At 47.4% G+C, this 27,007-nt stretch overlaps 1 protein-coding gene across 6 annotated transcripts in view; it reads right to left on the bottom strand.

Annotated features, from left to right (window-relative positions):
- The window catches only part of hivep2a (HIVEP zinc finger 2a), an 83,325-nt gene that overhangs the window by 42,780 nt on the left and 13,538 nt on the right, over nt 1–27,007 (bottom strand). For 2 of the 6 annotated variants that reach the window (XM_014144499.3, XM_014144498.3), the window contains exon 3: nt 676–759. The exons of 3 other annotated variants lie outside the window; for them this stretch is intronic. The gene's annotated coding sequence lies outside the window, so the exon portion shown is untranslated. Of the gene's footprint in view, nt 1–675; nt 760–6,547; nt 6,765–27,007 lie in introns of those variants that run through there. One more of the 6 variants, XM_014144500.3, reaches the window with a different exon arrangement.

Raw genomic sequence — 27,007 nt, forward strand, 5'->3', positions numbered from 1 at the left:
ACCCGTGGGCACCACTCACTCACCCCCTCTCACTCACCCCCTCTCACTCACCCCCTCTCACTCACCCCCTCTCACTCACCCCCTCACTACTGCTGTTTTTAAACCAGTGCAAGAGACTGGTTCTGTTTCTCCTCTCGCTGGTGTTTTCCTCTGTCTACCTTCATGTCTCTATGCTCTCTAAGTCAGCTGGTAAATCCTACTGTACAGTTACTATTCATGGGTGTAAAATTCCGTCCACTTTACTTCACCAAGGGAGCAATTCTGCTGTCAGTTTTTCATCTCTAGTAGTTAGATCCCTGTCACTCTCTCTCTCCTACTCTTACTCTCTCCGTCTCTACTCTTACTCTCTCCATTTCTGCTTCCCACTCTCTCCCTCCCTTTGTCTCCCTGCTGCACACAACAACCATGCATGCCTCTAGGTTCACTTGCAACCACATAGACCCAGCTAACGATAAACTAGTCTCCAGGCATTTCCCTCCACTATCACTCTGGACCTACACAAATGGAAATAATCGCCGATATGGAAAAAAGACAAGAATAAAAGACATGGAAAAACTATTAATAATACTATATATACTTGTAATCTCTGGTTTATAGGAAAATAAGGGGGCTCATTAAAATGACGACATCTATATGCATAAGTCCACAGATATTTTTATGGAGGTTTGGGTCCACCTGTGCTATGAGTAATGCAGGCGGACTGGCCCGGTGATTTTTCCAGAATTGAATGAGCGGTGCAGCAGCAGTTGTCTCTGGAAGCTAGCGAGAGAGAGAGAGAGAGAGAGAGAGAGAGAGAGAGAAGATTAGTGAGTCTGAACAAACGAACTGCAGACAGGAAACTTGGTCGCGCCAGAGCCTGGATCATTTCAGAGGGATGTCGTTTACGAGAGCTGAAGCTGATCCTACTGTAGTTCAGGAAGCCTCTCTCTCAACTTAAGGCTCTATAGTGTAAAATACTGAGTGCTAACAAAATGCTACCCTGCTAGCGGTTAGCCTGCTAGCTATGTTCAGCCATGGATGAGTAGCCTAGCGGTGCCACAATGAGCCCCAGCACTGGAGCTCCATTCTGGGCTTGAGTCCCTGCCTCCAGTCCCCTTTCCGTGGGTGTGGGGGATCAGAGTGGACGTGGCCAGGAACAAGACTGGGTGGACAGGTGGCACCACCTGGAGTTGAAGTGTTTACACCATGGAACACAGTCCCACGCTTTCCTGGCCGCCCTACAATATCTCTCTCGCACCTCTACATGGAGCCTCTCATTCATTACCTCTCTTTCACCTTCCTCTCTCTCTGCATGTCCTTTCAGCCTGCCCTGGGCGCTGTGTCCCGTGTCAGCGGGCCATCTGTCTAAGAAGCCCCCCAGCTCTGTCTTTTCACTTCCTCTGTGTGTGTCCGGGCCTGGAGCCTGGCCTCCCACTGCTGGGCAGTGCTGGCAGCAGGCTGTAATGACAGAGCACCAGCAGCTAGTCCTGGTCACACTGAGGGGTGCTGCCCTGCCAAACCACTGACACTAGCATTAGCATCTGTGCTAATCCTCAATGTAGGCCAGGACCCAGCACCTCCAGCCCACCTGCCAGGATCTAGAAACAGCAAGCCTGACAGAGCTAGCCTGACACACAGAACACATACACTAGGCTTCCTGATATGCTAACGGTGGCCAATTCTAGCCATACAAGCTCATCCCTAATCTTGAGGCTTACCTTCAGTCGATTTGAATTTGTGTGATTCACGCAGCATTGTTGACAAAGGTCATATCTTTTTATGATTCATTGTTTTTGTTTGACAGTTGATCATATTCATATATTCATGTGTGTTCCAGTGCTTCATACTTGACTAATAGTAACCCATGGTAACTGTGTGAATACTGATTGTGAACACAATGGACAAGAGGCATGGTGGACCTACTTCAGAGAGGTCCAATATTTTTTGGACTAAGAAATAGATTCACTGTCTTTTTCCCCTCACTACCCCTCTCTCCCCCCGTTTCCCCTCTCTCTCCCCATTTCCCCTCTCTCTCCCCGTTTCCCCTCTCTCTCCCCGTTTCCCCTCTCTCTCCCCGTTTCCCCTCTCTCTCACTAATTCAATTTTTTTTTATCTTAACTGTTAAGCACAGTGTGAGCACAAAGCCATGTTTGCCAAAGGCAGGGCTGTGTTTGGCTGCCTGCTGGGTATGAAGGGGGTAGGAGGCAGAGAGAGGGGAGCTTGCCCACCTACCAGGGCCTCTCTCTCTCACACACTCTCTCGGGCCTGGCACCAACGGCTGCTGGACTGAAGGACAGGAGGTGTGAGGGGCTTAGACCCACTGCGCCCTGTCAGAGACCAGGCCACAGGCATTCACTGGGAGAGGGAGGGAGGGAGGGAGGGAGGGAGGGAGGGAGGGAGGGAGGGAGGGAGGGAGGGAGGGGAGGGAGGGAGGGAGGGAGGGGAGGGAGGGAGGGAGGGAGGGAGGGAAATGGGGCGGAGGAGAGTGCAAGAGAGTGAAAGACAGAGGGAGAAAGAGAGAGGGAGAAGTGACCACCTCCACACATATTTAGCGTAACACAGCCTCAAGACGCTACAGTCCAACAGGACACAGACTCCCCTCTCTAATCACATCCACAGCTACAACTACTGGACCGTCTGTCTGTCCTGACAACGTTCTTCACAGGACCAGATAAATCATGTATGTGCCACCTTCCTAATTCAAAATTCTCCATAAGAAGGAGATTTGGGGGTGAGACAAGCACAGCGTGTAGCTACAAGGAGAATTGTGAAAATAAGTTTGCCGCAATGCACCTCAATATAGAATGACTAGAATCAGCGATCCACTGATGATGATAATGCCTACAGTATGTGTGTGTTTCAAGGACTGATATATAGTCGGTGAGGCTGATTTTGCTGCTTCCATTCAACCAGGCATCTGCTGTACAGCGGTTATGTGTGGGAGTATCCATTCAGAAGAATGTATTGTGCGGATAGCTCTTCAGAATGCGATCCTTAAAGGAAGTCGTGTTGGCTTCAGTAACTCTAGCTGTGTGGTTATGTTACTACCTACACCGCGAGGACCAGATATAGGTCATGTCGATAGAGGAAAATGTCAATACTGGAGCATACGACCAGGCTAGGCAGCGTTACTATGCACAGTCACTCACTCTGTGGCCAAAGTCCTGTTCAGAACACACATACCTTTCAGAGAGAGAGAGAAAGAGAGAGAGAGAGACAGACAGGGGGAGGGGGAAAGAGAGAGCAAGAGAGAACGAGACGATGAGAAAGAGAAAGAGAGAGACATGGGGGAGGGGGAAAGAGAGAGCAAGAGAGAAAGAGGCGATGAGAGAGAGAGAGAGAGAGAGAGAGAGAGAGAGAGAGAGAGAGAGAGAGAGAGAGAGAGGGGGGGGGGGGGAAGAGAGGGGAGAGAGTACTTTAGAGGGACAGAAAGAGAAGGAAAAAGAGAGAGAGAGAGTGAGAAAGGAGAGCAGTGATAAAAGTGCTGACATGTTGATTTACTTCCTCCTCTGAATCAGACAGCTGAACGAACGCTCCATGGACAAGGTCACTGAGGATCACTCGTCTCAGGTTAACACACTGAACCCATCCACCTGGATATTACACTACAGCAGACAGAGACAGGACACTGCACAAGGACAGCCCTTCTCCCTATGTCCCCCTGTTCCTTTCTCCTACAGTAGTGGGGTGGGGTTGAAGCCCGAAGGGGGATAGACGGAGGGATCTGTATACCCAACCAGATAGCGGTTTGGACACGACAGAGAAATGGAGACTTCATTTTTTCCATCTAACTTACTTGGTGTTTGCTGCTAGTGTGGTCACAGAACTGTATATACTCTATATTTCTTCATTCCTTTATTTCTATTTTGTGGATTTGTGTGTATTGTTTTGTATTGTCAGGTATTACTGCACTGTTGGAGCTAGAAACATAAGCAGTTTGCTACACCAGATCTGATTTGATTTATGTACTGTCGCCAACACCTTGTCACGTTTTGCATGGCACAGAATACAAAAGACGAGCACGAAATAAGCACAAACTGATCTGCTACCAGGCTAGTCTAAACCTGGGTGAAGTACATGAGGTGAACACGTCCCAAAAAATACTGAGATTGAGAACATAGGCTACTGAATGTGAATAATACACAGCGGCGGTCATTGATGCGGGAGCGAACGAGTAGCAATAAAGCAGCTGGCAGTAAGGCCTCTCTGCACAGTAGACCATTGTAGAGTGGAGGGAGTGGGACTGACTGTTTCACTCACTGTAGAAAGGACTGGAAGCAAGCAGCAAACACCGAGTTAGATAGATGGAAAAACAAAGTTAGTTAGGAGACCCCCTTCACACTGTCGGGGCTCCAGGGTGAAATGCCATATTACTCTTTATCACACACACACACACACACACACACACACACACACACACACACACACACACACACACACACACACACACACACACACACGAGGGTAATCAAATAATAGCAAACAGAAAACAAGCAACAACAAATGCAGTACCAAAACCTGCACACAATTACTGGCCTGTCCCGCTGCCAAGGGAGTGCAACTGATAAAGTGCAACTGATAAAGTGCAACTGATAAAGCAGGGGCCGTATCAGGTTGTTCCCGATGTGGCTCCATTGTAACCCTGTAACCATAGTGGTGGCTGTTTAATGTAGCCCTGCATCACATTACCCCACGCACTTTGAGGGCTAATGGGATCCAACTTGGGTGGGTAATTGGATTGGCCCCCAACGACAGACAGACAGACAAACAGACAGACGGACACTATACAGACAGACACTATACAGACAGACACTATACAGACAGACACTATACAGACAGACACTATACAGACAGACACATGACCAACACGCCCCATCACCCCACCATAAGGATGTGGTAGAGTGGTACCCACCGCTCCATCTCTCTGCCCTGTCAGCATGCTGACGTACAGCACACAGGGCAAACACTAGCAACAGCATGCCCAGACTTCCCTTCCATAACTTCCTGGTATTAGGATTAGGATGTTGAGTCTCTTAAAAGGTATCTCCACACTGTTGAGAGACAGTAGGAGCCCAGACAGGGGGCCTACAGTGAGGGAGAGGGTGTCCTCGAGACATGCCCGTGCAAAAATGTCCCCCCCCCCCAAACCCCCTGAAGCACTGCGAGCTGAGGCGACACACACATTATAAATCGTCTGAGAATTAGCGAATGGAAAAATAGTTTAGCACACTTAGCAGAGGCACGAGTCCTCATTCCACAGGTGCCAGAGAAGGGTATTACAGTTCTCTTCTCCGCAGAAAGACAGACAGAGGGAGAAAAAGACAAGGGAGAGTGCATAAGAGTAATCTCTCTGGCTGACAGGAAAGAAGGGGGAGGGAGGGAGGGAGGGAGGGAGGGAGGGAGGGAGGGAGGGAGGGAGGGAGGGAGGGAGGGAGGGAGGGAGGGCGGGAAGGTTGATAAAAAAGGACCCAGCCATGGAAGCTCATTTCAAGGTTGTGGTAATCTCACCCCTGGGCTCCAGATGATGGAGTCTGGGGTTGGGGTTGTTGTTGTTGGGGTGGTGTGTGTCATTAAGCATGCAGAGCGGCAAGAAGATAAGCTTTTCCGAAAACAACAACTTTGAAATAGTGTGTGTTTGCATGCGTGTGTGTTTGTGTGTGTGTGTTTGTGTGTGTGTGTGCGTGCGTGCGTGAGGCATGTGTATGTGTGGTGTTTCCCTGCCTTATCACCAGGACCTTCCCTCACATAACAAGTTATTCCAGTATCATAACACACACACAGAGTGAGACAGACAGACAGACAGACAGACAGACAGACAGACAGACAGACAGACAGACAGACAGACAGACAGACAGACAGACAGACAGACAGACAGACAGACAGACAGACAGACAGACAGACAGACAGACAGACAGACAGACAGACAGACAGACAGACAGACAGACAGACAGACAGACAGACAGACAGACAGACAGGCCCGCAAGCGAGTCAGTGGCTTGGAGTGCCAGGCTGGAAAACAGACTTGTTATGTGAGATTTAGAACAGGTGAGAATTAAAATGAATGGGTGTTTTACAGCGACCCTTCCTCCCTCCTCAGGCTGCCTCACGGACTAAACAACAAGTGCCTCACCACTGGAGAGGAGAGTTAGAGAACAGGAGGATGAAGTAGGGAGGGACGTGCTCTGTGGAGCGAAGAAGACATCATTTCTAAACATGCAGACCAGGTTATGTCATAGTTTCTCGCTTATCTCAGTCTCTTTAAATACCTGCCAGGGCTGTGCAAACAAGCCGTCGGAAGACAGAGCCCCTGCAGCCGAGACCAGACCCATCTGTCACACACACAAATACACACGCACAGTGACGGCTGTATCGCCACGACAACACACAGCAGACAGCTTGTACCAAAACACACAGAGAAGAAGGCTGTCTACGGTGGAGACCCAACAGCCACTGTCACACTGACAACAAGGGAATCACTTCTCAGCAGCATCACCAGAGAGAGAGAGAGAGAGAGAGAGAGAGAGACGAGGTAGAGAAAAGGAGAGGGAGAAACGTTATGTCTACTTACCTGGGTATATCAGCTCCCCAGTCCCACAACATCTCTAGTCAACAACAGCAATCCTCTGGGGTGAAACTCTTCCTGTCCATTCCCCAGGGTCACCGATAGAAAGCCAAAACAGCGGGGCCAAACTCCCATCAATCAGAATAGCCACTCACTGGTAGTGAGAGCGTATGCTTGCTAGGAGACCTACTGATGTAAGCTAGTCACCAGAGAAAATACCCAGTCAGTTGTGACGCATATCCAGGATCAGAAATAGCAATAGGGCCCCCAGAGGGATTATACAACAGACTACATTTAGAGGACCTTCCACTGGCCCACAGAGCAGGAAGGCAAGCAGCGCTCATGCTCATTCTCTCTCTCTCTCTCTCTCTCTCTCTCTGTCTCTCTCTGTCTCTCTCTCCCTCTCCGCCTGCCTGCCTGCCTGCTCTCTGCTGGCTCCACGGTCTTTTTTTACAAAGTAAGTTGACATTTTCCTAAGCAAGACATGACCACAAATAGAGGGGTCAAGTGAAAGACAGCAGTTATGGGGTGGAGCGGCAGGAGCAGGGCTGTTGCCGGCTGGTTCTCTCTCTAAGTGTTGTGTTGTTATGACACAGCAGCACAACCTTATCAGGCTGGCCTGGCGGGCGACACCACACTACAGTCTGGACACACACACCACCTCTGACCCCCCGGGGGTTGTCCTATCCAAAAGCGAGTGTGTCCTGTCTAAGAGCGAGCCATAAGATGGTATCCCACTACTCTCCCTCCTTCCCTCTACCCCTCCCGCCCCGCTTCCCCTGCTGCCTGTGACTACCCCTCTCTCCCCCCCCCCCCCCCCCCCCAGCTCTATAAATAGCACGCCAGGCTAATAGTGAAAAATCGCCTCAGAGATGTGTTTTCTCCGGCCCAATCCCCTGCTCTCCAATCAACGATATGATTCGCTCCTGTGTTGCTCCTTCAGTGCGTGGCTGCCGCCACATTATTGGCCATGAAGAGTGACATTGGGACAGGGCAGCACTGGGACAGGGCAGCACTGGGACAGGGCAGCACTGGGACAGGGCAGCACTGGGACAGGGCAGCATTGGGACAGGACAGCACTGGGACAGGGCAGCACTGGGACAGGGCAGCATTGGGACAGGACAGCACTGGGACAGGGCAGCACTGGGACAGGGCAGCACTGGGACAGGGCAGCAGAGAGAGATGGAAGAGGGAAAGGGACTAAGAGAAGAGAGAAGCCCTGCTGAGCAAAAGCTTCCAGCCACAACCCTCGCTTCAGCGTTGAATATGAATGTTTACGCTTCTGAATTAACCTCAGGTATGTCATGAGTGACAGCGGTGCGGCTAGTTTGAGAGCTACTGTATAACATTCTCCGCATTGCATACATTCAGGGCCACACATTGTCAAAACGCAGGCAGAGGAATTCACCTCAACAATGGGCGGATGATACCAAACACATACGGCAGTTGTTTTGAGTGGACCACCTAGAGCAAGGGTAGACACCAGTCCCATGTTGGTGATACTTTGGTTAGTAACGCCCGTGTTGTCACGCAAGACAAACGTACACCTCCATTATAAGACCATTGTTACTTTGCCCTTACTGGAGAATCCAATTTACAGGTCTAACAATAACTTGACCTCTGCGGAACTCCCTATGAGGTATCAGAAACTGCTGCGGTCAGGAGACGACTGGGGATAGTTGACCCTAACACAAACACAAACACACACACACCCAAAGGACTGTCCCAGAGCAGGGAGACCTGACACCATAGCCACCTATTGGCTATCAACAGTAACCAACACCTGCTGTGAACTAAAGTCATTAGTCCACACCGTTCATCTCTAAGGAGGAGTGCAGTAGGAAGCAGAGGTATCGTTGATGCAATGTGTGAGACAAGATGAAATGACACAACGACACGCCTAGCTATTTCTACACCAGCATGTGCATTCACACTGGTAGACAGCGGAAACAAAATAACACTTTACCACACAACAGATGTTATGAGATAAAAACAGGTAGCTGTGTTTAACACACTCAAGACTTAACACTCTATCTGACTTCATCTTAAAAAGAGACAGTTCCCCATTGCCTTTTACAGGGAGAAACACATGTTTATATACTGCTCAAAAAAATAAAGTGAACACTTAAACAACACATCCTAGATCTGGATGAAAGAAATAATCTTATTAAATACTTTTTTCTTTACATAGTTGAATGTGCTGACAAAATCACACAAAAATAATCAATGGAAATCCAATTTATCACCCCATGGAGGTCTGGATTTAGAGTCACACTCAAAATTAAAGTGGAAAACCACACTACAGGCTGATCCAACTTTGATGTAATGTCCTTAAAACAAGTCAAAATGAGGCTCAGTAGTGTGTGTGGCCTCCACGTGCCTGTATGACCTCCCTACAATGCCTGGGCATGCTCCTGATGAGGTGATTGATGGTCTCCTGAGGGATCTCCTCCCAGACCTGGACTAAAGCATCCGCCAACTCCTGGACAGTCTGTGGTGCAACGTGGCGTTGGTGGATGGAGCGAGACATGATGTCCCAGATGTGCTCAATTGGATTCAGGTCTGGGGAACGGGCGGGCCAGTCCATAGCATCAATGCCTTCCTCTTGCAGGAACTGCTGACACACTCCAGCCACATGAGGTCTAGCATTGTCTTGCATTAGGAGGAACCCAGGGCCAACCGCACCAGCATATGGTCTCACAAGGGGTCTGAGGATCTCATCTCGGTACCTAATGGCAGTCAGGCTACCTCTGGCGAGCACATGGAGGGCTGTGCGGCCCCCCAAAGAAATGCCACCCCACACCATGACTGACCCACCGCCAAACCGGTCATGCTGGAGGATGTTGCAGGCAGCAGAACGTTCTCCACGGCGTCTCCAGACTCTGTCACGTCTGTCACGTGCTCAGTGTGAACCTGCTTTCATCTGTGAAGAGCACAGGGCGCCAGTGGCGAATTTGCCAATGTTGGTGTTCTCTGGCAAATGCCAAACGTCCTGCACGGTGTTGGGCTGTAAGCACAACCCCCACCTGTGGACATCGGGCCCTCATACCACCCTCATGGAGTCTGTTTCTGACCGTTTGAGCAGACACATGCACATTTGTGGCCTGCTGGAGGTCATTTTGCAGGGCTCTGGCAGTGCTTCTCCTGCTCCTCCTTGCACAAAGGCGGAGGTAGCGGTCCTGCTGCTGGGTTGTTGCCCTCCTACGGCCTCCTCCACGTCTCCTGATGTACTGGCCTGTCTCCTGGTAGCGCCTCCATGCTCTGGACACTACGCTGACAGACACAGCAAACCTTCTTGCCACAGCTCGCATTGATGTGCCATCCTGGATGAGCTGCACTACCTGAGGCACTTGTGTGGGTTGTAGACTCCGTCTCATGCTACCACTAGAGTGAAAGCACCGCCAGCATTCAAAAGTGACCAAAACATCAGCCAGGAAGCATAGGAACTGAGAAGTGGTCTGTGGTCCCCACCTGCAGAACCACTCCTTTATTGGGGGTGTCTTGCTAATTGCCTATAATTTCCACCTGTTGTCTATTCCATTTGCACAACAGCATGTGAAATTGATTGTCAATCAGTGTTGCTTCCTAAGTGGACAGTTTGATTTCACAGAAGTGTGATTGACTTGGAGTTACATTGTGTTGTTTAAGTGTTCCCTTTATTTTTTTGAGCAGTGTATTTTGAATGTAGCAGAGTATAAAAACTAGGACAGTACTCTATCATATACTGTAGGCCCTTCTGCACATCTGTATGTAAACACATAACATGCCCTGGATATCAAGCAACAGAATGACCTAGTAGAAACATACTCAGTTGCCAGTTTATTAGGTACACCACCCCATTTCTGAAGAAAAAACACAAATGTGAAAAATGTATGTATAGTTATAGCGTTTTGGAAATAAACTCATTTATGCATAAAACGCTGAACGGCACATGCTGCGTGTGACCAAATCTGCTTATCCTGTCAAGGCACAAACTCTCTCACGATCCATGTTTGAAAACCATTTAGCTAGCTAGTAAAACAGACTGGACAACCTTGTAGAGTTCTTCAAGTGGAGAATTCTATGAATGTCTATGAATACATCTGAAGATAGTTTGCAGCACCTCAGGTCAATGCCTTGCCCTATGGGTTTCTATAACAGTGCTATAAATTGGCTAGGAAGACTCCAACCTTTGCCATCTAGGACAAGGTTAGTCCCAAAACTCTGAGTGGAGTGGACCCTTTAAAAAGGCTACAAAAACAGCTACAGAAATGTAACCTATACGCTATAAAATGTAGCTACTTCAAAAGCTGGTGGCATCAACGGCACCGCATCCCTCTAAAATCCATTGCCTTCAGGAGAAATGAATCCCAATATTTAATTTAAGGATGCTACATTTACATTTGAGTCATTTAGTAGATGCTCTTACACAGGGCGACTTACAGTAGTGAGTACACATATCTTCGTACTAGTCCCACGTGGGAATCAAACCCCCAACCCTACCTTCGCTAGCACCATGCTCTACCAACTGAGCCACACAGGACTTTTATCAGACACATATTGATATCTGTGCCTAATGTACACTGAGAGAGAGGGAAAAAAACTGCCTTGATAACTGGAGCAGAGGAAATTGGGAGGGGAAACCCTCTCTGTATTTTTCTATTGAAGGCTGTGCAGAGGGTTTCACTTATACACCCCCTGGAGCTGAGACAGAGGAACACACAGAGAGCGGAGTCTGCAAAGCACGCAGCACACACACACGTACCCAAATGCACACACACGCACAACGTACTACATTTTAAACTGTGTTTATGGTGTGACACATTGTTTATTTTGCATTCTTGGACATTTTCCCTCATATCATTCGCCATTTAAGTTGACAAAATAATGAATGTGCTCCTTTAAGTCGAAGCAGATATCGAATGAGTTCATCACATTTTATCGCTATTTTATATCCTTTTACACGTTTCTTTCCTTCTATTCAGGGAGGTCCAGAGAGAGGGAGAAGTAGAAACACAGTGTGTCATATGTTCCTGGCAGCATCAGCCTCTCTAATAGGACCAGAGCTTTTTCATGACAAAGTCCTATTTGACCTGGCGACCCCTGACCGTCCCTGGCCGGGGGGTGGGTCTTCCTAGCAGGCCTTGGGGGAGCGTGAGGCAGCCTGACAGAATGAGAGCAAGCGATCATGAAAACAGTCGCTCAGCAGCCCCTCCAAAACAAACCCGCTCTCATGCAGCCGAGGTACAATTGCTCATTGGAGTGTGAGGCAGTGACTCGCTCTCAGCCAGCCATCAGGGACCCAGTTAGGAGTTACGCAACAGGCCTGCCTGCATGTTTTCCACCGCCAGCTGAGGGGCCGACCCCACAGCTGTTCCCGATTCCGACGGTGAAACCCTTTCTGGGCAAAACCTCTCGGAACGTCCCCCCCCCCCCCGCCTCGAAGCCCTTCTCTCCGTCCCTGTCATTCCACCGGGTCTCATGTTGCCCGTGGCACCTGTTACCCCTAGCGGTAAGGCAAAGCAGGCAGGCCAGCTCAGAGAGCCCCCCCCCCCACTCTCTCCCACCTCTCCCCCATGGCCCTTTTTCTCTCCAGTGTCAGTTTACGCCAATCACCCAGACAAGCAGTAACAATTTTAGACTTGGCCCTGAGTCAGATCAGCTGGCTGATGCTGGGAATGAGCACCGGGGGCTTCCCAAACAGAACACCCCTGCTGGGGTCCCATGGCCCTCAGCTCCTCTACAACCAACAACACATGGGAGCGCAGGTGAGTCACTAAGAGCCACGCTCAAGAACAAAACGACCAAAAGGTATCTGGGTTCAGGCTGGCTCACAGATTTTCTTTTTTTTTTTTCAGACTTGAATCAAAACCAAATGTACTGTCGTGATTCGTGAAAGACCATGGATGGGAGTTAATTTAACAAATTATATTTTTCCCTGACAAACAATTGCCCTGGAAAGAGCATTATGGCCTCATAATCAAGTCAATTGCTTTGACAGCACATATTTCGCCGCTTTTTAATTTGCTCGAAAGACAAATGTCAGCCCAAATCCTCCATCACAGATGGCTGGATAAAATTTCCATCAAACATGATATTAATTGGGTTGCATCACACCTTTCAGTTTTACAGGCGATTAACATAATCTGGGTTTTAACAGGTTTTAATGGCAGCCAATTTGTAGCTATTTGTGGCATGCACACAGGAACTGTGTAGGAGGCTCTGAGAGGGTGGTAAGTGGCATCTTGAATATTGACAGATTTGATTCAAAATTCATTTCAATGACTCCCATGAATATCCAGTAAACGCCCCCACACAACCCACAAAGTGTTTTAAATCTTCATACACCATGCTGTACACCACAAATATGCAAGCACGTTCTAGAAGGAAGTACATTTATAGAGGAACATTCTCAAATAAATCACTCAATTTACCCCTAAAATACACTTCTCTCAATCTTTCATTGCAAATGACTGAGACGATAATCTTACCTCTTGCTTTCTAAAAACAGCTCCTTCCACAGCGCCAAACAAAGCTAAAGCACACATGCCATTCATCTTTATAGCCTGGGCATGCTCTGTCATTTACATTCTATGGCCTGGCTGGGGAGTAGAGTAACACTGAGCGGCTGTTAGTGGATGAGCAGTGAAGGACATGCTGTCAGATTGGCTCAGGCTAAAAATATCATGGGCTGCCCCATGGACGTTACTATAGCATCTCTCTCTCTCTTTTCTCATGGACGTTACTATACTCCTAGCATCTCTCTCTCTCTCTTTTCTCATGGACATTACTATACTCATAGCATCTCTCTCTCTCTTTTCTCATGGACATTACTATACTCCTAGCATCTCTCTCTCTCTCTTTTCTCATGGATATTACTATACTCCTAGCATCTCTCTCTCTCTCTCTCTCTCTCTCTCTCTCTCTTTTCTCATGGACGTTACTATACTCCTAGCATCTCTCTCTCTCTTTTCTCATGGACGTTACTATACTCCTAGCATCTCTCTCTCTCTTTTCTCATGGACATTACTATACTCCTAGCATCTCTCTCTCTCTTTTCTCATGGACATTACTATACTCCTAGCATCTCTCTCTCTCTCTTTTCTCATGGACGTTACTATACTCCTAGCATCTCTCTCTCTCTTTTCTCATGGACATTACTATACTCCTAGCATCTCTCTCTCTCTTTTCTCATGGACGTTACTATACTCCTAGCATCTCTCTCTCTCTCTCTCTCTCTCTCTCTCTCTCTCTCTCTCTCTCTCTCTCTCTCTCTCTCTCTCTCTCTCTCTCTCTCTCTCTCTCTCTCTCTCTTTTCTCATGGACGTTACTATACTCCTAGCATCTCTCTCTCTCTCTCTCTCTTTTCTCATGGACATTACTATACTCCTAGCATCTCTCTCTCTCTTTTCTCATGGACGTTACTATACTCCTAGCATCTCTCTCTCTCTTTTCTCATGGACATTACTATACTCCTAGCATCTCTCTCTCTCTCTACGTTACTATACACCTAGCATCTCTCTCTCTCTCTCTCTCTTTTCTCATGGACATTACTATACTCCTAGCATCTCTCTCTCTCTTTTCTCATGGATATTACTATACTCCTAGCATCTCTCTCTCTCTCTCTTTCTCTTTTCTCATGGACGTTACTATACACCTAGCATCTCTCTCTCTCACTCTTTTCTCATGGACATTACTATACTCCTAGCATATCTCTCTCTCTCTCTCTCTCTCTCTCTCTTTCTCTTTTCTCATGGACGTTACTATACTCCTAGCATCTCTCTCTCACTCCTTTTCTCATGGACATTACTATACTCCTAGCATCTCTCTCTCTCTCTTTTCTCATGGACGTTACTATACTCCTAGCATCTCTCTCTCTCTCTCTTTTCTCATGGACATTACTATACTCCTAGCATCTCTCTCTCTCTTTTCTCATGGACATTACTATACTCCTAGCATCTCTCTCTCTCTCTACGTTACTATACACCTAGCATCTCTCTCTCTCTCTTTTCTCATGGACATTACTATACTCCTAGCATCTCTCTCTCTCTTTTCTCATGGATATTACTATACTCCTAGCATCTCTCTCTCTCTTTCTCTTTTCTCATGGACATTACTATACTAGCATCTCTCTCTCTCTCTCTCTCTCTCTCTCTCTCTCTTTCTCTTTTCTCATGGACGTTACTATACTCCTAGCATCTCTCTCTCACTCCTTTTCTCATGGACATTACTATACTCCTAGCATCTCTCTCTCTCTCTCTCTCTTTCTCTTTTCTCATGGACGGTACTATACTCCTAGCATCTCTCTCTCACTCCTTTTCTCATGGACATTACTATACTCCTAGCATCTCTCTTTCTCTCTCTCTTTTCTCATGGACGGTACTATACTCCTAGCATCTCTCTCTCACTCCTTTTCTCATGGACGTTACTATACTCCTAGCATCTCTCTCTCTCTCTCTTTTCTCATGGACGTTACTATACTCCTAGCATCTTTCTCTCTCTCTTTTCTCATGTACATTACTATACTCCTAGCATCTCTCTCTCTCTCTCTCTCTCTCTCTCTTTTCTCATGGACGGTACACAAGCCCTAGCATCTCTCTCTCTCTCTTTTCTCATGGACATTACTATACTCCTAGCATCTCTCTCTCTTTTCTCATGGACGTTACTATACTCCTAGCATCTCTCTCTCTCTCTCTTTTCTCATGGACATTACTATACTCCTAGCATCTCTCTCTCTCTCTCTCTCTCTCTTTTCTCATGGCATAGGGCCACAACTATTGCTACTGTGATGGCACATTACGGTATTTTGACTAACAGAGTTGGGAATTTATCAATGTTTGATTTGTTTACAAATTCTTTCTGGGTCTATGTGATCTGTGGGAAATATGGTCATACATTTGGCATTAGGTTAGGAAGTGCAGCTCAGTTTCCACTGTAGACAGTGGGCATGTATCTAATCTATTGATTCCAGATAGCATTCCAAATTGCTTTGTTTTCTGGTTGATTCTTTACAGTGTGTCAAATACAGTGAGGGAAAAAAGTACTTGATCCCCTGCTGATTTTGTACGTTTGGATGGGTCGTGAATGGGTATTCCAGCATGACAATGACCCAAAACACACGGCCAAGGCAACAAAGGAGTGGCTCAAGAAGAAGCACATTAAGGTCCTGGAGTGGCCTAGCCAGTCTCCAGACCTTAATCCCATAGAAAATCTGTGGAGGGAGCTGAAGGTTCGAGTTGCCAAACGTCAGCCTCGAAACCTTAATGACTTGGAGAAGATCTGCAAAGAGGAGTGGGACAAAATCCCTCCTGAGATGTGTGCAAACCTGGTGGCCAACTACAAGAAACGTCTGATCTCTGTGATTGCCAACAAGGGTTTTGCCACCAAGTACTAAGTCATGTTTTGCAGAGGGGTCAAATACTTATTTCCCTTATTAAAATGCAAATCAATTTATAACATTTTTGACATGCGTTTTTCTGGATTTTTTTGTTGTTATTCTGTCTCTCACTGTTCAAATAAACCTACCATTAAAATGATAGGCTCATAATTTCTTAGTCAGTGGGCAAACGTACAAAATCAGCAGGGGATCAAATACTTTTTTCCCTCACTGTAGTTCTCTCTTTGCATTCTCATAATTTGGTTGGATCTAATTGTGTTGCTGTCCTGGGGCTCTGTGTGGTCTGTTTGTGTTTGTTAACAGAGCCCCAGAACCAGCTGGCTGAGGGGACTCTTCTCTAGGTTAATCTCTGTAGGTGAGGGCTTTGTGGTGGAATGTGTGGGCATTGCTTCCTTTTAGGTGGTTGTAAAATTGAACAGCTCTTTTCTGGATGTTGATAACTAGCGGGTCTAGTCTTAATTCTGCTCTGCATGGATCGTTTGGGGTTTTGCGTATTTGCAGAATTCTGCATGCGGAGTCTCAATTGTGTGTTTGTCCCATTTAGTGAATTATTGGTTGGTGAGTGGAGCCCAGACCTCACAACCACAGAGGGCAATGGGTTCTATAACTGACTGAGCCAGATCCTAATTGGGATGTTGAGTTTTATGTTCCTTTTGAAGGCATAGAAAGCCCTTCTTGCCTTCTATCTAGATCGTTCACAGCTTTTTTGGAAGTTACCTGTGGTGTTGATGTTTAGGCAGAGGTAGGTATAATTATTGGTATGCTCTAGGGCAACGGTGTCTAAATATGATTTGTATTTGTGGTCCTGGCAACTGGATCTTTTTTGGAACACCATTATTTTTGGCTTACTGAGAGTCACCGACAGGTCCCAGGTCTGACAGAATCTGTGCAGAAGATCTAGGTGCTGCTGTAGGTCCTCTTTGGTTATGGACAGAAGAACCAGATCATCTGCAAACAGTAGACGTTTGAGTTCCGAGTCCAGTAGGGTGAGGCCGGGTGCTGCAGACTGTTCTAGTGCCCTCGCCAACTCATTGATATACAGTATGTTGAAGATGGTGGGGCTCAAGCTGCATCCCTGTCTCACCCCACAGCCCCGAGGAAAGTGTGTGTTTATTGCCAATCTCCAACCATTTGTTTAGCAGACCCTAACGCCAAAGTGGTCCCATGTGTCTCAGATGGTAGAGCATGGCACTTGCAACACCAGCGTTGTGGGTTCAATTCCCATGGGGGTCCAGTACAAAGAAGAAGAAAAAAGTATGAAATGCAGTCTACTGTAAGTCACTCTGGATAAGAGTGTCTGCTAAATGACTAAAATGTAAACTGAGTCAAGCATCTTTTTATCAACAAAGCATGAGAAGACTTCACTTTTGTTTTGGTTTGTTTGTTTGTCAATAAGGGTGTGCATGGTGTATACGTGGTCTGTTGTACAGTATTTTAGGAAGGAGCCAACTTGACATTTGCTCAGGACATTGTTTTCACTGAGGAAATAAATGTTGGACTCTGCTGTTGATGACACTGCAGAGGATTTTCCAGAGATTACTGTTGACGCAGATTCTGCGGTAATTATTGAGGTCCAATTTGCCTAAAATTTAGTGGATTGAGGTGACCAGACCTTGGATCCAAATATTGGGGAAGAAGTCAGAGCTGAGGATAATGTTGAAGATTTAAGAATAACCTATTTTAATTTGTGGTCTGTATCATTTTGTTTACTATACAATCAACACCACAGGCCTTTTTGGGTTGGACGGTTTGTACTTTGTCCTGTAGCTCATCCAATGTAATTGGTGAATCTAATGGGTTCTGGTGACAGCTGGTTCTAAGTGAAGTACATTATCATGTATATGTTTTTGTTCTTGGTTCTTTGTTATACAGCCAAATAGAATGGAGAAGTGGTTTATCCACACATCTCCATTTCTGGATAGAAGTGATTTGATTCTGGGGTTCTTCAATCACATTGAGCTGTTTTCTTGCATGCTGTTCCTTGTTTTTTTTTGTGTGTATTTCTGTATTGTTTTGGGCGTAAGCTAAACCATTTCTCATTGCTGTTCATTTTCTTAGGTTTTCTGCTTGATATGTTTGATATGTTAGCTGTTAGGTCAAATATACTGTTCAGGCTTTCTACTGCTAAATGTACACGTACAGACTGTGGGTTGAGGTCGGTGATAAAATAATCTACAGTACAACTGCCATGAGATGAGTTATAGGTGTACCTACCATAGGAGTCCCCTCGAAGTCTACCATTGACTAAGTATAGACCCAGCGTGTAACAGAACAGCAGGAGTTGTGACCCGTTTTTTTGGTTGTTTTGTCGTAGTTGTGTCTAGGGGGGCATATTGGGAAGGGAAATAGCATACCACCTGAGTCCCACTACCAGCTCTCTGTAACCTAGAGGGAAACCGCTGGCTGGCTCACTCTCTCTCTCGCAGCAGGCCAGCCAGCCAGCACACTACACACACTACATTCAATGCACACATGTAATGCTGTGAATTCTCTCAACACATATCCTATTGGAGCATAAATACTTGATGACTGAAGAGCATGACCCACCATCAGAAATGTCAATACTGCAGGACCAATGTGACCAAGCAGGTCAATTGTAATACACTGAATGAAACAATTAGCTCCCAGCCCAGTGATTGATCCCATGGCTGTCTGATGGATGTGTAAACAGAGCTGTTAGCTAACATAAATGGAGTGCCACGCTGAATAAAGCAGACACAGTCAATGAGTTGAGCTACAACATACTGTATCTAACTGGTCTGGTAATGGAATCCCAATACATGGCATCAACCTCCAGCCCACACGTTTCCGCTTTGTCTCTACATCCATCCAACAAGCTGATCAACATCAATGACATTGACTGGAGGGAAGTGTTTGGCCCCAATGTCACCTCAAGGATAAATACCCAGTAAAATGACTTGGGAGAACTAACCTAATCCTGACTGAGGAAGAACAAAATGACCTGTCGATCCTGGATGTGATCCCTTTCTCTTACTTTTCCCACACACTCACACACTCCTAATGAGGACCTGCCTGCTTTTCCCCGCTCACTACGCACTGCCAAGGCAGGCACCGGGCCCGTAGACCCGGTTGTAAAAATGTCTTGTTTCGGGAAGTAACATGACTCACTAATTTATTTAGGAATTTCTCAGACAAATCAACAAGCTTTGTGAGCTTATCCTGGCTCACAAACAACAATACCCATAATGGGAGATTTCTAGGGTTCTATTAAACCATGGGAGCAGCTAGATATCTGTGCCTGGTGATGTTGTGATTTGATCTGTGTATATTGCCAATTCCTATACAGCAGTAGAGTGTGTGTAATCTTGGCCAGCGTAAAGAATACTACATAACCTATTTCTTGTTGTGAATTTAGTAGGTATATGAATGTATTCTAGATGATGAACACGGATAAGGAGGGTCACAAATTAATTTGCTACTCTTCAAAGAAAGGGGGGCGCTACAAATAGATACAGTACATTGGAAATAATAGGTGACAACATTCAAATATGGGAACCTTGTTTTTTCATCATATTTACTGCAGGGGGATTACATATACTTGCAATCATCCTCCATTTACACAATGTATCAATAGCACCCAAAACATACTGCCTGTAGAGAATACAGCAGTTGACACTATTAGCACCCCAGTCTGAGACGCTGCCTCTGTAAATGGCCCCAGGTAAAGTAACTTCTCCTCTCCCTGTCAAACTCTGGAAGCAGAGCTGACCTTTTGCCTCCTATCTGACTCGACAGCGCAGGTCTACGAGCGGGACACCACCATAAAGCAGCACTCTCGCTGCAATATTCAGCATAAAATATGCATCAAATTATATAACCCTTATATAATGCATCCATGGGCCAAGTCTGGGCTCATCCATGCTGTGTTCTACAGCTAATTAAGCGATCGGCGCAAAGCAAAACAGAGCATGGGGAGCTGCTAATTTTAGGTCCTTCCCTGAGCCCATCTGAGAAACAGGAGGCTGGGAAGCAGTGGGAGGCTCCGGAGCTAACGTAACCAAGTGGCTTGAAGGCAGGGGAGAGACGGGAGGGGAGAGACGGGAGGGGAGAGACGGGGGGGACGGGGGGACGGGGGGGAGAGATGCTTGGTTCGCTAAAAAGCCCATATGACATCAGTCAGTGAGAGTGGCGATGCGGTGGGAGTGAAACAAAGACCTGTCAGGAGGGGGAGAGAGGAGGAGAGGAGACAATGGCACTCCAGTCAGCTCCACACAGTCACTGAGTCAAACAGAGAGCAGCATCCATGAGGTCACATGATTAGTACCAACACACATTCAGCCCTGTGCAGCCCTTCCAATACTTGTCCATTTGCACACACAGTCACACCCCTCTCTCTTTATCCCTGTCTTGTGTGCCAATAGTGAAAACCGAGAAAAACAGCCTCCCTGGAAGGTTTCTGTCAGCAAGATCGGAGGTGGAGGGAGAGCAAGAGAGAAAGCTAGTAGGTCCCCAGCCCAACAGAACGGGCAGACCCAGGTTTCATCAGAGCCCAGATCTGTCCCAGGTCTGTCCTAATCAATCTGCCTCCCTGGCCTCCCTGCCTGCTGCTGGGCCTTCCTCAGATCAGCTGTGTGTTTATTGAGATCACTAACATTACTAGAGTCCTCTGCTAGCAACGAACCACATGGGTAACACCAGCCAGACAGCCATACTGGTTCCCTCACCTGTATCCTGGAGCGGAGCCTTCCTTCCTCCTCTGCTGGTTGACTGGCGTAACCTAATAAGTTCAACACTAACATAACATCTTCAACTGCAACAGTTAGTCACCTATACAGTAGAGACACATAGTGGTATCAGCCTCATACTCAAGGCTAGTAGTCAATCACCCCACAAGGTCACCAACACACTCACCACTCTTTTCATTTCCATTGGAGAAATGAAGGAGGTGTCGTGTGTGGGAGCATACGGAGCGGAAACATTATTCTGAGATGAACATGGAGCGGTCTGTTTGGAGATAAGAGCAGGCAGAAAGAGAGAGGGGGAGCGTCTAGGGAAAACAGGCATCTGTGAGGAGTACTAAAGAAGGCTGAAGGACACATGCCTCCGGCTAGATCCTTCTCTTGGACTGTCGCTGAACAACGACATTTAAACACTGTTCAATTCACCTGGCAGATGGGCAAGCATCCGGCCCCTCTCTCAGCCCTCCCTCTCTCAGCCCTCCCTCTCTCAGCCCTATCTTCAACAAGGTCTCCACAGCCTGGCTGTAGCTCAACAGTAGTGCTACTCTGTGTGAGAGGCTGACCAAAATCTCTCAGACAGGCAGTCCCAGCAAAAATAAATATATTTTGCCTAATAAAAAGCCAGAGAATAAATGTGGCAAACTTTTTACAGGAATACAGTCTCGATTAGCATCGGAATTAGCTGCTTTAATATTTATACATCCCACAAACTTGCCAGAGCAGCTTTTTGGGTGTCTGCTCGGAATGGAAAAAACACTTAAATGATTGTTTTCCATACAGTGGCACATCAGACTCCTAAGCTATAAAACGAAACTACAGGGACTCCCTTTTACAACCAAATAATATGTATGCAGTCCTCTAGATGTGACACACTGTAAAACATTGTTTATTTTCAAACTCTCTCTGCATAATCCTTTTACAGTATTTTTCACTTTGCAATATTTCAAATGCCAATAAAAACAGAGCATTATTGTTTTAGTAAATAATACATGGGGCTTGTTCATACTGTATAGTACACCAATATACTGTACACACTTATTTCCCAACTGGAAAGCAGTTAGTAAATTCAGTGGGGCCGCTCATATGTTCAGTAGTACAGCATCTCTCCAGCACTATGCTACCCAGTAGGCATGGATACTCAGGGCTCATTGTGACCTCAATTACTCCTGATTGACTTAGAACATAGCTGATCCCAGCACTATTCATTCTACAGTAGCTGTCAGTGTTGGGTGATAAGACTCTGGGTTCCCCACCTCTCTCTGTCTCAACACCAAGTCATTCTCTACAGACACAGGTACTCCAAGGGATGAACTGACTAGTTCCCTGTCTGTTGACTTTGATAGTAATTCTATGGAGAGCAGAGGGCTAACCTGAGGATGGAGGAGCACAGCACAGACAAATGAAGGGCATTCTTCCTAGCCATGCCATGCACACGAGCACGGGGCACTGTACTGTAAAACATGTTACTCCTCAGTACTGCACCTCCCATCAGTCGGCATTGCGTATGAACTACAGACAGAGCCTTTAGCTTGGCAGGAAGTGTGTAGCATGCCACAGCACGGAAGATACAACTGCAGGCTGGAGCCTTCAGTCAGGCAGAATGCTTCAACTAGATGCTTAGGAGTTGAGTAACAACGTCAGCTTCTGTGGGTCTGCTAACTGCCAGATGGGAAGAGCAAACTGACAGAAATCAGATAAAAGACAAACTTCCTGCTTAGCTACCGGTGCATACCTGCCTGCCAAGACACAGTCCCTACACAGTCACTACACAGCCCCTACACAGCCCCTACACAGCCCCTACACAGTCCCTACACGGCCCCTACACGGCCCCTGCACAGTCCCTGCACGGCCCCTACACAGTCCCTGCACAGCCCCTACACAGCCCCTACACAGTCCCTACACAGCCCCTACACAGCCCCTGCACAGCCCCTGCACAGCCCCTGCACAGCCCCTACACAGCCCCTACACAGCCCCTACACAGCCCCTACACAGCCCCTACACAGTCCCTGCACAGTCCCTGCACAGCCCCTGCACAGCCCCTACACAGCCCCTACACAGCCCCTGCACAGCCCCTACACAGCCCCTACACAGCCCCTGCACAGCCCCTACACAGTCCCTACACAGCCCCTACACAGTCCCTACACAGTCCCTACACAGCCCCTACACAGTCCCTACACAGCCCCTACACAGTCCCTACACAGTCCCTACACAGCTCCTACACAGTCCCTACACAGCTCCTACACAGCCCCTACACAGTCCCTACACAGTCACTACACGACTAGTAACTACGTAAGTTACTTTCATTGGAAATCGCAGACACACAACCTGCTTGCTGTGGCCACGTTGTAGGGGGTGTGTGTGTGTGTGTGTGTGTGTGTGTGTGTGTGTGTGTGTGTGTGTGTGTGTGTTCACACACACGGGTGTAGATTGAGTGATTCTGCATTTGCAACACTATGTTTTATTTGACACGTGCTCAGAATGAGTGGTGGTAAAACAAAAAGATTTAGGAATTACACAAATATTATATTTCTTCCCTCCATAGCTGTGCTTATTCCCTGATTTATTCAGACTGGAGAGGAGAAGACAGGAGGGGAGAGGAGAAGACAGGAGGGGAGAGAAGAAGACAGGAGGGGAGAGAAGAAGACAGGAGGGGAGAGAAGAAGACAGGAGGGGAGAGGAGAGGACAAGAGGGGAGAGGAGAAGACAGGAGGGGAGAGGAGAAGACAGGAGGGGAGAGGAGAAGACAGGAGGGGAGAGAAGAAGACAGGAGGGGAGAGAAGAAGACAGGAGGGGAGAGGAGAGGAGAAGACAGGAGGGGAGAGGAGAAGACAGGAGGGGAGAGGAGAAGACAGGAGGGGAGAGAAGAAGACAGGAGGGGAGAGAAGAAGACAGGAGGGGAGAGAAGAAGACAGGAGGGGAGAGAAGAAGACAGGAGGGGAGAGGACAGGAGGGGAGAGGAGAAGACAGGAGGGGAGAGGTGGTGGTGTGTAGAGCAGGGTGTTGGCACTGCCAGGTTGCTAACCATACGCAGCGTGGGCTGCTGGGAGCACTAGAGACCTGACACAGAGCCAGCTCACACTTCCCTTCCTCAGCCCACCTAAATAAGATGTGAGTGTGTGTGTGTTGTGGGGTGTGCGTGCATGCGTCTGCAATGGCAACACCTTCTCTGCTCTGCCCAAAATCACAGTCTGTTTAGAGAGGAGCAGGATGCAGCACTAGCAGCACTGTCGTCACTGGAGGCAGGTGACTAGTTGGGAGGATGTGATGATTGCCACAACTGTCCCAATTTGACCCTGGCACTATTCAACCTATTTAGATATAGAACAGAAAGGGAATACAAGCTATAACATCTCCATTGAAGTGCAGGTTCAGTACTAATGCCCAGACTAGTTTATAAATACACTATGAAAAACATAGGCCTCTATGTCTGGGCCTGATAGTATCTGACAGCCAAGATAACATACAGTACATGTCAGAAAACGTGTGGTGACATGCCTGTCTGACTGGTACTCACCAAGACAGAACAGAGCGCCAATGACAACAAGACTAGACAAATGAAGCGCGCTAAAAACACAGAAACAGTATACACTGATAGCTGCCTGGCTTTCATGTTCATTTGTAGTTCGTGTTCAAGAAGAGGTTGAATATCAGGCTGATGGTGTTGTCTGGAGCTGTCAGCGAAATAGGATCTGTGTTCGCAAAGTGTTACTGCCACGTGTAGTACCCTTTGTCAGAATGCGCTGATCGGATTTCAGGTGGCAACAAAACGCCACTATTTTAACTATGTCAAATGAGAACACAGTGAAGAGCATTTAAACAAATACATCACAACGCTCGTTTGGATGTTTTCTCGCCTCGCCAGTTAAAAGGACACAAAGAAGAGCCTCAGAGCGGAGCTAGACATTCTGACACGTGCCGAGAAAAATCAACCATTTCCTTTAAGCTAATATTGTCTTTGGGGTGTCGCTGCGCGCTGACAGGATGAGGAAGAGGATCAATGTTTACAGACAGATTGCTAGGGCTTTGAAGGGGAGGGAGGGAGGGGTTGTATTCATCAAGACCTCTGACACTGCGCTTCACAGCAGACTCGGTGCTGAAGACGTCTGAAGACTGCCAGCCCTGTGATCAAGGGCCCGGCTCTGGGACGGATGGTAACACACACACACACACACACACACACACACACACACACACACACACACACACACACACACACACACACACACACACACACACACACACACACACACACACACGGGAGACTCAGCTATAATCACATGCAAAGACACACATATCTAAGATATAAGTTATCAAAAGCACCCATCGAGAACAACTGTGGGCTATCGCTAATAAAAGCTACAATATTGGCCCATTTAGTCAATTCTTGTCTGTTTGCTTAAAGTTTGAACATCGAAATTCAGCCAAAAAATGTAATAAATGGGGGTCGTTACAAATTCATTACGACTTTGGTGATGGAGGGATTTCTCTTTAATACCCTGGCTGCCTGTGATCGGAGCTGGTAGCTGGGAGCTAGCACTGGCTAATCCTGAGGGCTAATAGAGAAGCCCAAACCCCTGCCACTCTCATCCCACATGTACATATGAGGAGCTCCGCTCTGGGCTGAAGAGGGTACTATATTAGAGCCAGAAAAAGAGGCTGGAGGCTGGGGGAGAGAGTATGAGAGACCACGTACACACACAGTAAGAGCAGAGGGAGGATTCTCCTGGGTCTGTACACTGGCTAGCTTCTCTGTTAACACTTTATAAGGTTTGACGTGTTGTTGTCATGTGAGGTAAACCAGGCTCTGAGTTTCAGGATGTTTTAGCTTTCACTGTCTTGGCATGGCTGCTACAGTATTTACTCTCCATTGAGGAAGTTTTCTTTGTCACCTGCAGGTGTAGACTATCAGTGAAATGCTTACTTACTGGTCCTTTTCCAACATGCTTAAAGACAGATATATTTTTTTTAAGATAAAAAAGTTGTGAAGGACTTGTGACTGGGCTGATGTGCCTCGCCTCAGACATCAATCTCAAGGTTGTCTTTCAGCGCAGCGTTGCCTGGATGGATACAGACAAGGTTGGAAACATTGTGACAAAACGCCGCGAGGTAAGAGACAGCTCTATCCATCTGAGAACAAGACATTTGATTTCTCGATCTCATAAGACTGAGCCCTGTCCGTCAACTTCTGATGATGTCATTCAATTCATTACAGTAAGTGTACCGTCTTCAGACTGTAGTGTCAATCTGCTTGTTAGCTACCTCACATCTTCCTAGCTATTGACCTCTTTTCGCTGAAAACAAACATCTTGGTCTGTAAACAGTGCTTCAGGCTGAGTGGCCAACTCCAGCTAATCAAATACTGTGACGCATCCATCGCTCCTGCCTCTGATTGCAGAGTGGATGAGTGTCATCACCGTCGCCCTCTCGTCCCGTCATTGGAGTCAATAAAGAGAAGAGACAATGTCTGTCCGGTTTTCACGTCTCTCTCCTCTCTCCCTTCTCTGGTTAATGCAGTGAAAAGCAATCTGAATGGCAGACAGGTCAGATTAGGAGATGGAGGGAGAGGAAGTGTCAGAGAGGCTCCTCAGCAGGCAGCACCACCCTGTAGGGCTCTCACACAATCATAAACACGCACACACACAGATTCACATGCGCACACACAGATTGACATACGCACACAGATTCACAAATGCACACACAGATTCACACACTGCACATGGGTGGCCTTGACACACTCCATGTGTCCATGTAAAGGACTGAGGGCTCAATCATGTGCTGAGAAGAAAAGGATAACATTCAGGACGGACGGACGGACAGACAGACAGACAGACAGACAGACAGACAGACAGACAGACAGACAGACAGACAGACAGACAGACAGACAGACAGACAGACAGACAGCGACAGACAGTGGTGACAATGGAAGGTGGGTGTCAGTCAGCAGATCAAGAGTATAGCAAACCTACCATCATACAAATCTCACTGGGCAGAAAACTGTTTTTTTCTCTCTCATGTCTGAAATTGGTCACTCTCTCAAATCATATACCTCTGTCAGTCCCCCCCCCCGTTCCCCCCCCCCCGTTCCCCCCCCCCCCCCCCCAGTCATCCGTCGGCACGTAGTGAGCAGAACGAACTATCTAGTGACACTCCTGCCATTTGCTCTTTTGAGAGCGTGGGCGTAGTGAAGGAGCGCTTTAGTCACCGCCTGGCACAGCTGCGGGCTCCGGAGAGACCAACTGGTCCTTCAGCTCACCACCTGTTCTGCCATGGCAAAGGAGAAGCCTAACCCCCTCCACACTCCCTTGCTTCCTTTTACTCCCTCCCTCCCTTCCAGAGACAGCCCGTTTATTACCGGGGCAGCTTCCTCCACCAGCCTGTCCACACATTCAC

The sequence above is a fragment of the Salmo salar genome, chromosome 15 (genome assembly GCF_965601325.2).
Source record: "Salmo salar chromosome 15, fSalSal1, whole genome shotgun sequence".
NCBI lineage: Eukaryota > Metazoa > Chordata > Actinopteri > Salmoniformes > Salmonidae > Salmo > Salmo salar.